At 44.7% G+C, this 16,530-nt stretch overlaps 1 protein-coding gene across 3 annotated transcripts in view; it reads left to right on the top strand.

The window, feature by feature from the left end:
* The window catches only part of ZNF385B (zinc finger protein 385B), a 413,608-nt gene that overhangs the window by 250,229 nt on the left and 146,849 nt on the right, over positions 1-16,530 (top strand). The window contains exon 1 of one of the 3 annotated variants that reach the window (XM_069985179.1): positions 8,019-8,097. The exons of the other annotated variants lie outside the window; for them this stretch is intronic. The gene's annotated coding sequence lies outside the window, so the exon portion shown is untranslated. Of the gene's footprint in view, positions 1-8,018; positions 8,098-16,530 lie in introns of those variants that run through there. 3 annotated transcript variants of the gene reach the window in all.

Raw genomic sequence — 16,530 nt, 5'->3', positions numbered from 1 at the left:
CTCTAACATTACTTGTAGCTTGTACTGGAAGCAGAAGACTCCAGCTAGTAAGCTTTCTGAGACATGGCGGGTCCAGGTGCATATCCCTATCATGTTCAATAGCTGCACAATGTAACCGCATCGAATCCACGCCTGTATGCGATGGCTGGGGTATGCAACCACCCCCTTCATGTTTCCGAAGGCTTAGGGTCCTATTAGACAAAGTGATTTTTAACGATTAGCGATTAACGATAAATGATCACAAACAAGATTTTATCGTTAACCTGAAATCGGTCACCATATTACACAGAACGATAGTCGCTAGTTACAACGATTGTTACTACGATCGTTTACTCTATCTGATCCCAGCAAAAGAAGGAACAATGTGGAATTACACTGAACGATTAGTGAATAAATGAGCAATTACACTGAACGATTAGCTAATGATTAAAAATGATTTTAGGTTCACATCTAAATTAGTGACCAACGACACAAAAGCGATTTTTTTGAACGTTGCCTGCAATTACACAGGGCGATTATCGTTAAAATTCAAACGATATAATGATTTTCGAGCTGTGCCTGTTATAACAGCTCTCTGAAGCTCAGGTCTGTTTCAATTAATGAGACCAAGGTGCATTACCAGGCAAAGCCACTACAAAATGTGTAGCACTGTGTCTGGTATATAATTAAGAGGCTACAGCACTTGCCGAAGGCCTGTAACCCCTTAATCTAGCTGGTTGTTGTGGATACTGTAACCTGATATCAATCTAATATTGCTAATGGTATGACATTAATGACCTATCCTACAGATAGGCTATCAATATTAATGTCCCCCCCAAAAAAAACTTTTTAACGGTACAACGGTATTTGAGGTGTGCATTGTATGGGATTAGAGGAAGGAGGCTGAAGTTGGATAAAGCTCTAAGGTTGTCTGGAAAACTTGGATACAGCCAATGACTATATTCACGTTCTTTACATGGCCTTAGGACTTTATCCAACTTTCGCAGCCCCAACTAGTTAAATGCCGAACGCTCATTTTCTATTTAACCCCTTCCCCCAATATGACGTCCAGGGACGTCATGAAAAGCAGTGGCAGAACGCATCATGACGTCCCTGGACGTCATGGCTTCCCTGCCTCCCCCCGCTGACCCTATCTAAGATCGAGCAGCAAGAGGAGGCTGTGTGACACAGCCTCCTCCTGCTGCCTCTGCCCGGAGGGGAGCCGCACTCCCCCCGGGCAGTTAACCCCATAAACGCCGCGGTCAATGCGACCGCAGCGTCTATGGGGAGATTCCGTGTCCTCCCGCCGATCGGGCGGCGGGGGGAGGCTGCAGAACGTTGCCTTCCCCCACCGCCACTAACAGTGTGTCCCCCGGCCCCCTCCCCTCGTCCTCCGATACCGACGGATCGCCGCTATTACCGTTATAGCGGCGATCCTCCGGTACCTGGCATTACCGGCGACGGCGCCGCCTTACATTTCCCCCCACCGGAATCCACGGTGGGGGGAGATGAAAATGTATCCCCCAGACCCCAGATCAGCCCCCCTAGTGGGCGATCACTATCCCTCCCCGGGCGGCCATCACATCCAAGATGGCCGCCCCCATCCCTGCGAACAAACGATGTTTGTTCACAGGGATGGAAATGAATAAATAATCAAAGCCGCATGCTCTCCGCCACCGGAGGTAGCGGAGAGCATGGGGCAGTGATCGGGGACCCCCCCCCGTGTGGTCCCGGAGCAGGCGATCAGCGGTATATACTATATACCACTGATCGCCTGTTCACAGTGCAAAAAAAGCACTTTTTATCCCCTGTCACCATAAATCATTGGTGACAGGGGATAAAAAGTGATACAGTGTCACCCCCCACCCCCCTTGTCACCCCCGTCCCCCAGTCACCCCCCCTTCCCCATATACGTTACCTGATCCTGGAGCTCCGTCCTCCTCGGCGTCCAGGTTAATTCTGAAGTGCGCATGCGCTCCAGAATCAGTTATCTCGTAAAATTTTAAGTGACAGAGACCAATTTGGTCTCGGTCACTGAACTATGATTACTGTGATAGAAAATATCACAGTAATCATAGTAATATAGTGAAAATGAATGTATAAAGTACAAAAAGTGAAAAACATACAAAAAAATAAAACACACCCTTTTTATTATAGTAATAATTGCAGTTTACTCCCAAATTACCCCTAACCCCCCAGGTTGCCCGTAAACACCGCAGGTTGCCCGTATCCGCCCCAGGTTGCCCGTAATCACGCCAGATCGCACATAATCACCGCACGTTGCCCATAACCACCACACGTTGCCCATAACCACTGCACGCTGCCCATAACCACCGCACGTTGCCCATAACCACCGCAAGTTGCCCATAATCACCGCAAGTTGCCCATAACCACCGCACATTGCCCATAACCACCGCACGTTGCCCATAACCACCGCACGTTGCCCATAACCACCGCACGTTGCCCATGACCACCGCACGTTGCTTATAACCACCGCACATTTCCCATAACCACCGCATGTTGCCCATAACCACCGCACATTGCCTATAACCACCGCACATTGCCCGTAACCACCGCACGTTGCCTGTAACCACCACATGTTGACCGTAACCACCCCGAATTGCCAGTGACCCCCTCCAGATGGTATGTAATCAGCCCCGATTGCCCGTAACCCCCCAGATTGCATGTGACCACCGCACGTTGCCTCTGACCTCTAACCACCGCACGTTGCCTCTAACTCACACACGTTGCCAGTGACCCCCCTCCAGATTCCCCGTAACCACACCAGATTGCCGTTACCACCCAAAATAACATGTACCCACCCCTGATTACCTATAAGCACTTCAGTTTATCTGTAACCACCCCAGATTGTCTGTAACCACCCCATGTTGCCCGTAACCACCACAGATTGTCTGTAACCACCCCATGTTCCCGTAACCACCGCAGATTGTCTGTAACCCCCCCAGGTTGCCCCTAATCACACGTAATTCCCCCCAGATTGCCTCTGACCACCGCAGGTTGCCCCCAACCACCGCAGGTTGCCCCCGACCACCGCACGTTGCCTCCGACCACCCCAAATTGCCAGTGACCCTCTCCAGATTGCCCGTAACCATGCCAGATTGCCTGTAACTGCAGCGAGCCGGGGTAACGGGAAGAGAGTGAGGGGAATGAGGAGAGGATGATGGTGTTGGTAGTCTCTCCTGGTAGCGTGGCGCTGAGCTCCTCTGTGAGGGGACGCACTGAGGGCTGCAGGGGGAGAGTGTGCTATACCTGCAGGATGGCTGGAACTTGTCACGGTCACAGGTGGGCACGAGGGCTTCTGCAGGTACAGGGGGACTCTCTGGCGCTTCCCTGGTATCTCTCTCTCTTCTGTGGCTGCTGCAGCGGTTTCTGTAGGGGGGCTGCACCCGTGTGTAAGGTGGTCGGTGGTGTGGACTTGTAGTTCCCCCGGGGCCAACCCCAAAATACTGCTGCCTGGTAATATGGCCCTTGATGGTGGTGTGGTGCAGGTGGACCAGACAACAGGGAGACAAGGAGGGAGGCAGTGTAACAACAACTCCTTTACTGTAAGACTTGCAGGTGTTATACAGTCCTTTAGCATACAGCGGTGACTACTGGCGGCTTTGACTGAGCTACTGTGCTTGTGAGAGCCTGGTGGTGTGAAGAGAGACGACCTGCCTTAGGTCCTGGTCTGCCAGTACGTGTGGGACGCTGGTGAGCACTGTGATCCTGTGGACTTCTTCCAATGGCGCTTGAGTCTGCTTCTCCCCTCCCTGTCTGCCAGGGAGCTTCCTGCAAAGTTACTGGGCCGGGCCTTAGGCCACAACTTTCGGTTCCCAGAGGATCCAGGGGTCCTAGTCAATCCTACCCCCCGAATGTCAGGAAGATGGGTGCCGAGGCCTAAGTTAACTCGGCTCCCCTTACAGCCAAGTCTCTCCACTGGGTGTCTGTCTTTAGGATTCCCACTGACTGTATATGTGCTGGCCCTTTCCTGAGGGGGCACCTGACAAACTGTCTCTCAGGGTCTCTCTTTCTCTCACCTCCAGCTGTCTGTTCTCCTGCTGCTCTGTGTAAGATCTTTCTCCTTGTTCCCCTCAGCAGCTTCTCTCTCTGTGGTGATCTCCTGAGGTGATGTTATCCCCTCTACAGCTGGTTACTTGTCTCCTGTCTCTTGTCTCAGCTTGTCTCACTTGTCTCAACTTGTCTCAGCTAAACACTGCAACAGCCAGCCTTATATAGGGGGCCTATCTGCATAACCACACCCCCTTCTAGCAACTTCCTAAGCTTACCACACTACCTAGAGCAGTTCCCACTAGGGTCAGTAGATGTCGCTGTAGTGTGTTGTGCGCAGTGAAAAGCATGTAACCCATCTCTGCCTGCCAGTTACTGGTACTGAGAAATACACAGAATAGTTGCACATAAAACATGTTAACTCCTAAAAATATATAATAACACTTGTTTACAGGTGCCATCCTCAGCCCAGCCACAGGAACCATGCTCTGGTATACTACATAACCACCCCAAATTACAGGTACCCATCCCAGATTAATTATAAGCACTTCAGTTTATCCGTAACCACCCCACGTAACCACCCCCGTTACCACCCCACGTTGCCCGTAACCACCCCAGATGGTCTGTAACCACCCCAGGTTGCCCGTAACCACCCCAGGTTGCCCGTAACCACCCCAGGTTGCCCATAACCACCTCAGGTTGCCCGTGACCACCCCAGGTTGCCTGTGACCACCCCAGGTTGCCCGTGACCACCCCACATTACCTGTAATCTCATTTTTTTAATTGTATTTTAGTAAATGCGCTATTCTTATAACTATTACTAGCTGCGGTTTTGCTCCAGCAAATTGGCTCTCCCTTCCTTCTGAGCCCTGCTGTGTGCCCATACAGTGGTTTATGCCCACATATGGGGTACCGTTCTACTCAGAAGAAGCTGCGTTACAGATTTTGGGGTACATTTTTTCTCCCATTCCTCGTGAAATTGGGAAATTTTAAACTAAACGAACATATTATTGGAAAAATTCGAGTTTTTCATTTTTACTGTCTTATTTTGAATACTTTCCTCTAATACCTGTGGGGTCAAACCGCTCACTGCACCCCAAGATGAGTTCTTTTAGGGGTGTACTTTCCTAAATGGGGTGACTTTTGGGGGGGTTCTATTTTGCGGACACTACAGGGGCGCTGCAAACGCACCTGGCGCTCAGAAACTACGTCAGCAAAATCTGAACTGAAAATGCTAATTAGCGCTTCCTTCCTTCTGAGCCCGGCTGTGTGCCCATACAGTGGTTTATGCCCACATATGGGGTACCGTTGTACTCAGGAGAACCTGCTTTACAAATTTTATGGTGCGGATTCTCTCATGTTCCTTGTTAAATTGAGAAATTTCAAACTAAACGAACATATTATTGGAAAAATTAGAGTTTTTCATTTTGACTGTGTAATTTTAAATACTTTCCTCTAATACCTGTGGGGTCAAAATGGTCACCACACCCGAAGATGAATTCTTTGAGGGGAGCACTTTCCAAAATAAGGTGACTTTTGGGGGGGTTCTCTTCTGCGGACACTACAGGGGCGCTGCAAACGCACCTGGCGCTCAGAAACTTCTTCAACAAAATCTGCATTAAAAAAGCTAATTGGCGCTCCTTCCCTTCTGAGTCCGGCTCTGTGCCCATACAGTGGTTTACGCCCACATATGGGGTACCAATGTATTCAGGAGAACCTGCGTTACAGATTTTGGCATGCTTTTTTTCTCATGTTCCTTTTGAAAATGAGAAACTTTAATCTAAAGGTATATATTATTTGAAAATTTTCATTTTTTTACGGCCTAATTGTGAATACTTTCCTCCAGCCCCTGTAGGGTTAAAATGCTCATTATAACCCTAGATTAATTCTTTAAGGTGTCTATTTTCCTAAATTGGGTCACTTATGGGGATTTTCAGGATACCAGACTTCTAAATCCATGTAAAAAAAGAACTGGTCCCTAAAAAAAATCAGTTTTGGAAACTTTCACAAAATGTGATAATTTGCTAATAAATTTCTAAGCCCCATAACACCCTAAGAAATTTAAATATGTTTCCCAAATTATGCCAGAATAAAGAGGACATATTGGTAATGGGATTTAGTAACTAATTTATGTGCTAGGACTTCCTTTTTTAGAAGCAGAGAATTTCAGAAGTTCAAAAAATGCAAAATTTCCAAATTTTTCATGATATTTTGATGTTTTTCACAAAAAACACACAAAGTAGTGACCACATTTTGCCACTAATATAAAGTGCCATATGTGACGAAAAAACAATCTCAGAATCGCTAGCATACATTAAAGCATCACTGAGCTATAAGCGCATAAAGTGAGACAGGTCAGATTTTGAAAAATGAGCCTGGTCATTAAGGCTCAAATAGGCTGCGGAGGCAAGGGGTTAAAGGGGTATCAGGCCTCCTTCACACTTCAGGAAAATCTGTACAGATTTCTTGTAAGAAAATCGGGATAGATTTCTTGACCCCTAGAGTTGTATTAGGCACTCACACCTTTTCAGGAAAATAGGTCAAGAAATTTTAGAACCTGTCCAATTTCCATCTGAATTTCCTGAATGGATGCCTCCGTAGAAATCTGTGGGAGCATCAGGAATTACTGACACTTTCCTGATGTGCATCAGGAAAATGTCTTGAAATACTGACATTACAATACATTTTTTTTCCTGATTGGAAAATCCTGAAGGCATTCCTGATGGTTTCCTGACTGTAAAAACTGATTAATGTCAGGAAATCCTGATGGTTTCCTAAAGCCTCCTGATAAGGATTTCCTGAAAGTAAAAACTGTCGTGTAAAGGGGGCCTCTGGGAATTGTAGTCAAATAAATTTATTTCTGCAAGATATATAGCTTATTAATATAATGCTATCATAAATTGTACTGGCTTCAGCAGAATTTTGTTTGACTCCCCCCTGAAGTTGTACAGTCCTTTTGTTTTCATTGTGGTGTTGCCTTAGCAGCTCCCTGGCTCCTCTTTTTTCTCTCAAGATCACACATCCTCTTTTGCTTCAGGGTGTTTAGTTTAAGCAGGAAATTAATGCAGCATGTGATGCGAATTAAATGACTGCAGATTATATTTTTCAGCAACTTTTTTTTTTTTTTTTACCAGAGTATCCCATAAATATACTCTGCCTTTGAAGTTGTCACCCGACCGTCCTAGGTGACCCCTCGGTTCAGCTTAGTCATTGTTTCAACTTTGAGCATACTTTCTGAATAGGTTAGGCTGGGCTAAGCTTAAACCCAGGCTTCTTCCAAAAGGTTCCTACGATTTTATTGTGTTGGTAACTTTTTACTAGCCCAATTTAGTGTAAGTAAATAAGGCTTAGCTGCAATACCAGAAATGGCCATGAGTAAGAAGGGAGCTACCTCCATATTAATTGGTACTAACCATATTCAGCCATAGTCAAGGTGAACCTCACATCCAGTCAATACACTATACAGTTGTCATGATGATTTCTCCGATTTATTGTGAAACCCCTCAGCCACCAACTAATGAATCAATCTCACTCATCATAATGTAAATGATTTTCTTCCCCTTTTACAGATGTATTGTTTTCAGATTACGACTTGCTTCTTTCTTGCCTTTCAGCCAAACAAACCCCTAGTCTACCATAATACACGTCCAATCGATAATTTCCATCCGAATGAAGGAAATCAATAATCATCTTTAGAAAAACTCTTCATGTGTAGCATTGAGCTGTCAATCATCCGTCACATCTATTATGTGTACAGTGTCGGCTCTTACAGTGGAATGCTAACTAAGTTTAGTCCCAGATTACAACCATAACTCCCGACCAATAATAGGGCTATTTTTATCTACGCTCTCCCGTTGTTATTGTATGCTTGAAGCCCTGGTGCTGTAAAGCTGGTTCTTCTCTCTCTGGAATCAAGACGCACACATGATCTGGTCAGTAATTAGAGCTCGTCAGCAATTACATGTGATTTGTTCAGCCTTATCGGCAAGCAGCGGTCTCCTAGCACCCAGCATCACAAAGGAGCGGTGCTGAAAAGATGAGAGTCTTTACAGTCTACAGAATGCTCGAATGCCACAACAAGAGTGGAGTATAATCTTATAAGCCAAGGTAAGGACGTGGAGTCTATCAGCACTTTGCTCCTTACTGATGATGATGATATTATTATAGACGATCGCCCGGGTAGAGTGAGAACACGTCACATGTAATTACTATATGTATACTGACAGAATTATTTTACATCGGTGCAAAAGGGAATTGATTATTTTTGCCTATTTCCCTCGCCTGTGCTAAGCCTTCTGTACTAAAACTGCTCTGGAAGATAAATGGCGCGCGTTGTGTAAATCACAAGACATTACTTTTAAAGTATTATCTATTTTTCATGAATCGCTCCCAGTTGCAAACATAATTATAACATTTACAACGTTCTACGGGCGGAAGAGAAAAATCCAGAATTGTAACGGAATCTGCAACGCCCAAAGCTTAGTTATAAATCTGACATTTTCCTAAGTAGCAATTTACATTAAAAGTAACAATTGGATAATGAATATTAGATTTTCCTTAATATTCAGTTTCAGAATTAGAGCAGTGGGAGCTTTGCCACTTAGGAGTCTGTTGGCTCCAGCCATATCGAGCTAAACTTGTGGGTGGATAAAATAGTGATGTGTCATTGTGGATTTTATCCATAAGATGAAAATTGCTCAGTTTTGGATGTTGTAAGTGTACTCACTTAAACATCCTAGAGATGTAGATACGTTTTATAAGACATGTATAGAAGAAGACCTGTGTAGACTGCAGGGGCTGATGCAGAAGTGATTGGATGGGTTCACAGCACCAGATGGATCCCATTATAGTCAATAGAGTATCAAGCACCAATATTAAGAGATCGCAAAGGTTCAGACCTCCGTACCCCCGGCGATCTCCAGATCGGCCCCCACAGGTACGGTATGTGACCTGCGGCTCTATTCATTCTTTATGGAGCTGCTGGAATAAGCCAAGTATTGTACTCAGCTCACTCCAGTGGCTCAATTCATTCTCTATAGAGTCGCCCGAGAGAGCCAAGTACAACACTCTGCTCTTTCCGGTGGCTCCAAAGAGAATCAGTAGAGCCACAGATCACAGCATATGCCATATACACAGCTTTATTCAAACTCGAGATTGCTGGGGGGGAGGGGGTACAGAGGTCGGACCCCCTTAATCTCTTACTTGCCTCTATCCTGTGGACAAGTTAGTTTAAAAAGGATGTACCACCAGGTACCTCCTCTTTAACCAAAAGCCACGGATCGAATGGCGCCGGCACGGGGAAGCCTTCTATGCACCGACTCAAGCACTGGAGGTAGGCCAGGCCGCCCCCAGTAGGAGGAAATTCCTTCCCCTGTATGATGCGGTTCCATTTATTCTAAGGGAGCCGCGTCATGGAGGGGAGAGATTCCCTCCCACTGGGGGCTGCCCAGCCTACCTCCAGTGCTTGAGCACCGGCCGGTTCTGGTGCATAGAACGGCGCCGTGCATGGGAAACGGGCCTCGGTCTGGAAAAAGGACCGCGGCACCGGCTTCCCCGTTAAACCTCTTTAAGTTTAAAAAGTTGAACAGCAATGTTTATTCCCTATTCCTTTATTTTCAGATCCCCTTTGCATCTTGCCTCTAGGTTCAGACTCTTCTCATGTGAACGTATCCCAATGCTGGATATAAGATGTCCAGGTTGTTCATGTGTGTTAAGGTTTGTTCGACTCCATTTTTTGAGTTGTTCTGTGCAATTTCACACCCTCTTCTATCTCTAACAATGATAGACGGGATGGGGGGAGCAGAAATACCATCTAAGTAGACTATTTAGAAAGTTGCCTATTTTTGCATTCAGGAAACAAATATTAACGCAAATGTACCATTAGGTACATCGCTTTGGGTTTTTTACATTAAAGGATCGGCGCCAGCGCAGGGATGTCGGTGGCATGGGATTTTTTTAACCGCTGCCCAGTTCCCACGTATGGTGCTGGTCTATTACCGGGCACCAGCCTACACCGGAGCACTGGGGGTAGGCCCAACGGCCCCCAGTGTGATGGTCTCCCCTCTGTGACGCGGCTCCGCTAGAATCAATGGTGCCACCTCAATGCTCCGTGTCAGTAGTTCAAAAAAAGGACCACTCCACTGACATCGGCCGTGCGCTGATCAGTTAATATAAAAAACTCACACCATCCAGACCTGCTTTAAGAGCAGAGTGGTGGTCGGCAACCGAGACATCAGGCTGTCAACAATGGGAAGGAAAAAGCATCATATCAGGAGAAGGGAGGAAGTTTGCTAAATAAATGTATTTCAAAAACATTTAATTTGATAAACCTTACAAGCTTAACTATATTAATAGGGATGGGAATACCCCACTAAGGGTTTGTTCACACTTCTAAAGTTTTTTACTTTTATTTGCTGTACGATTAGTCTGAATAGAGATTGCAGAATTCTATGGAAAGAAATAACCTTTTTAGATGTATGGAATGAATTTTATGAGTACATAATGGATCACGATTAAGGAATTCTGTTTGACCACCAGTTTTAACAAGTATGTGATGATGTGTGAACTATGTCCTGGGCAACGTATTAATAGCTAGGCTATTACACTGTGTATGTGATGCACAGGCTTACAGCTAATACCCAGTAATCTTGTCTGGGATTTCTCTTATGATCCAATACTTAATATGGATAGGACCTCAGCTGTCATCCTCAGCTGTATTAATGCAAAATTGATGTTTTTTGTAAATTGTTTGTATCTATGTAGAGGAGAGGCATGAATAAGTAAAAGTAGCAACAAACTTGGCATCATATGAAAGTGGTTAGCGTTGCTTTTCTGCAGTGCCGGGCCTTTGGGAAAGATCTGGGCCAAGCTTGCTGTTTTATGTGATGTTGGCACGTTCTTCCTATGTGTACATAAGTCCTTTTAAAAAGTACACTAAAAAATATTACATTTCCATCATGATTACTCTAGAATATGAATGTTTTGACCGAAAAAATGTTTTAAAGCTATATATGTTAGGATTGGGACAGGGAGACACAAGGACAGGTGAGCCCTGGCACTGGCACCCGCCCCTCTGTCCCTACCGACTTGCTTCAGATGCTCTGAGCAGCAACGGACAACTGGACGGCAGTCCCTGATCTTGCCAAAGTGCAACACAGAACAAAACAAGACAATACACAATAAAGGGAGAGTCAGAAGTCCAAGTCAAAAACCAAACAAGCAGCGAAGTACAAAATCATGTCCAAGGGATAGTCAAAGGGTCAATAGCAGAAGTCAAGTAACCAGAATAACAGGATAACATTAGGTCAAGATACACTAGTAAACTAGGCTCTATTGCAAGCAAGGCATAACAGTAATGGAAGGATACTTATGGGGCTTAAAGTCCCAGCCCCAGGCGTGATTGGAGACTCCAGCCCTTTAAACTAAAGGCAGCTGTGCCACTTAGCCAGGGGTAGGCAGCCACGGCAGGATCAACCCAGGCCGGCCAGCGGCTAGGAATGCCATTGGCGCTTATTGATCCTGCCGCGACACCAGGGGGGCAGCCGCACACTCCTGACGATATATACTTTTGTCAAAATTTGTACAAAATTCCATAAATTGAATTGTGACAGGCTGTCCTATTTCAGACAACTTTTTATTTCAAATAAATAGAACAAATGGATCAGTAGGTCCAACAGTCTGACAGCATCCACGGTGAAAGAAATGCAAATTTATTCAGCCAAGTGCCATACAACTTTTTGAACCAGCAATGGTCTTTATCAAGTATTGAGTGTTCACAGTTTGACCAATCTGTAGAACGAGCAGGGAAAGGACCGTGTGCTATTTGTTAGTGAAAAAGACGTGTCCCATAGACTTTCATTTTGAGACCGACTGATCACATAACACAGAGCCAGAACAGAGCATGGCTGGATACGCAGACCTGGACTGATCAAAACTTTTTTCATATCTCTCCGACATGGCAAACGTATTTTTATTGTGACAGTGCCTCTTTGAGTGCTACTTTTGCGTAACGTCAACAAATCAAGTAATAGACCAGAAACCCTACGACCAGTGCTCTTCAAATAGTGAATCTGTGAGTTACCTGCAGCATTAATATGAAGAAATCTAAAAGGAGTGGTGCTCTGATCTGAACCAAGGGGGAGATGACACTGGGGCATATTTAGAATCAAATCTATTCATTTAGAGACATCATATACCTATAAGCAGTCAAAAAGGAAAAATCCCTGGAGCGTCATCTCAGAAGATTGACTCATAATGTCTTAAGTCATGTCACTTCAAATAGACGTTCTTATGCTTTCTGAGTAGTCTTTAAGATAAAGTTTAACTTGAATTTCATCTATGAGTTTTTTTACCTAAGAAATATATCTCCAAATATGAAAGAAATGTACAGTGGTACCTCTGTTCTCAAACTGCTCTAAACTCAAACAATTCCATTTTGAACCAATATTTTCAAGGAAATTTTGTTTAGTTCTCAACCACTTTTTCAGCAGTCTTGTGTAAAGCCGCGGTACAACACACCACAGATCTCACATAGTGACAATGACAATTGCCCGGTACTCAACCACTCTTCCAGGATGGATTGTGGTTGAGTACAAAGCCACCATTGCAAATGTTTTTGAGGCTTTTGTCTATATGCCTATGTTTCCAGTAATCAGCTATTATCAGAAAAGACAGCTTTATTTAACCATCTAATACCCCCAAAGAAGTCTACGTGGCTCTAATAGAATGTTCTTCCGCCACAATGTCCATTTGTTCTTGTAGAGACCATAGACAGGGGTTGTCCAGGTGAGAAAGCAGCTTTGTGCATGATTTTTTCCCTAGTTGTAGGCCAGATTCCTCCTGGTATTAATAACACTGCAAAGTCTTTCCTGGTCTCTTTCATACAGTGCTTTTTGTAGTCTTTCTGGACCTTGCAGTATCACATTAGAGGCCCGTGAGGAGCTTCAATCCTTCCAGGCTAATTCCAAGCTGTTATAAACAGGAGAGCATAGGCATAGTGCAATACTGCCAAGGATAATTTGCATCCAAAACACTTCTATTGTACTCACCAGCTAAAAGGCATTGAATATAAAACAATCTATGTGAATCAAGCCCAGTATTTTCATCTGCCTGTTTCAGGGTTTTGCCTAAACAGCTTTTTTTTTTTTTTTTTTTTTACACCGCCTACGTATGCCACTTTTCCAAAGCGTGGGTGGCCCAGCACATTTAACCTTACCATGTTTGCTTGCATCTTATACAAGCAAACCTTTACTTAAGACTTGCATGTGAAGCATCAATCATAATAAATTCCCCCTTTAGTATGTCTGTACTTAGGGCACAGCCAATAGTTGCTTCCTATGCTACCTAACCACTATGGTTATACAGTAGATACCAGATTTCCTCTTGTAGCTCTTTCGACAGTACTGTATATAATCATCGCTTCTCACTTAAATGCATATCTCTTTTCTTAGAGGAGGTTTCACTTAGGACTGGTAAACTTTGGAGTTATATACCTACAGTATAGAACAGGTATAATGCCCAGTTTGTTTAGGGGATAGTGTGTAAATCGATTGTATATATTGCGTTACATGATATCACTTAATTGGTATTTTAAAGGAAATCAATTATGTGGACAATGCAATCCAATGTGCAGCCAGTATGTTACAGTGCAGGAGGAGCCGAGTAGACTGAATAGTCAAGTGGGTGGTCCTTTTCAGTGATTAACAGCTCTCTTTTTTTTGTACACTTATTCTGGAATTTTTCACATAAAACTATATATATATAAATCTGTTCAGCCCCCCACCTCTATAACATGACTGTAACAGTTGAGGATGTGGATGTGCTGGACCACGGCAAGCGGTGAAGAAAGCTGCATCAGGAAGCAGAGTCTAAAGGGCAGCTGGTATTACTGCGGCAGGTGACCCCCAGGCTTGGCTTGTGGTGGCGGGGAAGCTGCGCAGAGAGCAATGTAGACAGAGACATAGGCAGGAACAAGGCTGAGAACACTTCCATAGGGTAGGGACACAGGGGCACCAACAATGGAAGAGGGCAGGACAAGATATACAGTATTTATACAAGTAATTAGCCAATTAAGGGTGCACTGGCCCTTTAAATTAAACTAATCCGGTACCCATGCCCTAGGAGGCAGGCATGTGTGTGATGGTGAGGAGGTGGGAAAACAGGAGTGGGGACAGGTAAGGGAGTCTGTGGGAGAGCCTTTCCACAGGTAGACCCATTCCCTGACATCAGGGACGTAGTGTCCACCACGGCCGAATTGCGGGAGGAACAGAGATGCCTGCGGTCTGTGGTACAAGTCACGGCCACATCTGTGACAATGATGCCTCTACATTGGACTGCATTATTAATGTGACAGGTTCCCCATAAAGCAGCAATGATCACTGAAGTACAGGTCTCAGCCTCAGTCTCTGACCGCCATCCCTGTGTTGAGTAGTTTGTATTTAGCTTCTTTCTTTCCAGGAATGTTGGATGAGAGACACCACTGTCATCTGATCTGCAATGTGCCTGACTGAGCACTTTTACACTTTGATGCTATTAATACGAGCTGACAGCGCTAAAAAGGTATTGAAAGGATTATTCTGGTAACATCTCCTAATGACCTTCTCTACATATGTCCAGAATCGCTAAGCACTGGCAAATCAGGGCACCAATGTATTCCTGCAGGGCTACAATGTATGTGCGGCATGTCGAATTTCCATTCATTAAACACCATCTCTCATGTCTGTCGCTCATCCACGCTCTTCTTTTTCTAGAGATCACATAAGTGGCTATTAGCTGCCAGAGGTATAGAGATTATAATGTGCATGGCCTCTGAACCAAGCAATTTATGAATATAAATCATATTGACTTAAATAGGTCAGCTACATGGGAACATAGAGGAGAGCGGGGCCCGGAGCAAGCAGAAATGTCCCCCGTCCCTCGCCAGGTGCTCTTATTAAAGTCCATGTTAAAAGTCATTTATAGGTGTTGTTAGTAACCCAAACCTATAGCTAATCTGAAGGCTACATGGAGAAGCCAATAACATGTATCACTTATATGTGCAACTTGAACTCTTTTAATCTCTCACTTTGTAATCTTTTAAGCCCTATAATCTTCATTTATATCCATAAAGAACATGTTGTCTGTGTTTTCCAAGAGCTTGATGACCCTGTAGGTCAACCACATGCTTCTTCCCTTTCAATGTTCATTCATAGCTATCCACATTCCTTAAAACAACTCTTTACCCACAAATTCTCACCCCCCACCCCCCATCTGTCCTGGAGTCTGTTCGGCAGGTGATGAAATTATTGTATATAAAAAAAAAAAACTTTTAAACTTGCAGCCCTGTGCCACATTGGTGTGTCCTAGAGTGTCTGTGCCCCAGGCTTGCACCGCCTCTCTATTCATCCTCGCTGCTCTCTTTAGGAATGCCCCAGGCAGGATTTCTCCTATTCATCACCTGTCTGAACATTACACATGTGCTGGATCGTTAAGGCACCTGTGCAGTTTTCAGACAAGTGATGATTAGGAGAAGTCCTGCCCAGAAACATTCCAAATGATGAAGAGGGGGAAGGAGGGGGAGGGATGGTGCAAGGCTAGGGCACAGACACTCTAGGCCATGCCAATTTGACTAAGGGCTGGAAGTTTAAAAGTTGTTCTTTAGTACAATAACTGTATCACCTGCTGAACAGACCCCATGACAGATCTTGGATTAAAAGCAGCTATTCAACGGTACAAACCGTTTTGGGGGGGGGGGGGGGCAGATTGTGGGTACAGAGTCACTTTAAAAGGTTTATTCATTTTCTCTTTAAAGGAATGAGCCAGACTGTGAGAGTAATTACATTCTGATTTAACACTGGCATGGAAAGTGTCTGTATGTGTTACTGTATGTGCTAAATTGTTAGAGAAAGTTTAGAACTACAATAGAAAACATATTTTGTTTTATGAAACATTCACAAGTCGCTGCTGAATGTGTTCCCAAAACTGATGAAGCAAGTGAATGAGTGGATAGCAACAAGCAGCAGAAGTTCAAGGCGGTTGTTATATGCTCAGGGCGCATTCATACTTTTATTCAGTTTGTTTTTGTTAAAAAAAAAAAAAGGGGCAGTTAATGGATCCTACTTGTAACTATGAAACTCAAATTGATGCCGAAGAGCACACATAGCTTTGAGATCAATGAATAAAAAACTGGAAAAAAATAATAATGTAGTTTTCTAAATAGTAAAGAAAAACCTTCAAAGAGTCAACAAACTTTGCAAAGTTCGATAATACAAATATAATAAACTTTTTAATATATCTTATCAGACAAAAATGCTTCTTTCCCATCCACACAGTGCAGACTGTTAGGGCCACGGCGGCGTCCCGTGCTCCGGACCGCCGCCGAACCCTCTCTCCCACTTCTGCAGCAGACGGTGTCCATATGCAGGGACCCGGCGTTGCTGTTGTTTCGGCCCCAGGGGGCGCCTCACCTCACCGCGCTCCTGCCCGTCGCCGTGCCGGCCGGCGCGCACGTCCCCGCCTCCTAGGGCGCGCGCACGCCGGCTGTCTCAGATTTAAAGGGGCAGT

This window comes from Dendropsophus ebraccatus, chromosome 9, assembly GCF_027789765.1.
Source record: "Dendropsophus ebraccatus isolate aDenEbr1 chromosome 9, aDenEbr1.pat, whole genome shotgun sequence".
Lineage (NCBI taxonomy): Eukaryota > Metazoa > Chordata > Amphibia > Anura > Hylidae > Dendropsophus > Dendropsophus ebraccatus.
Note: the sequence above shows the minus strand (reverse complement) of the source record. Positions and strands in the feature narration are given on the sequence as shown.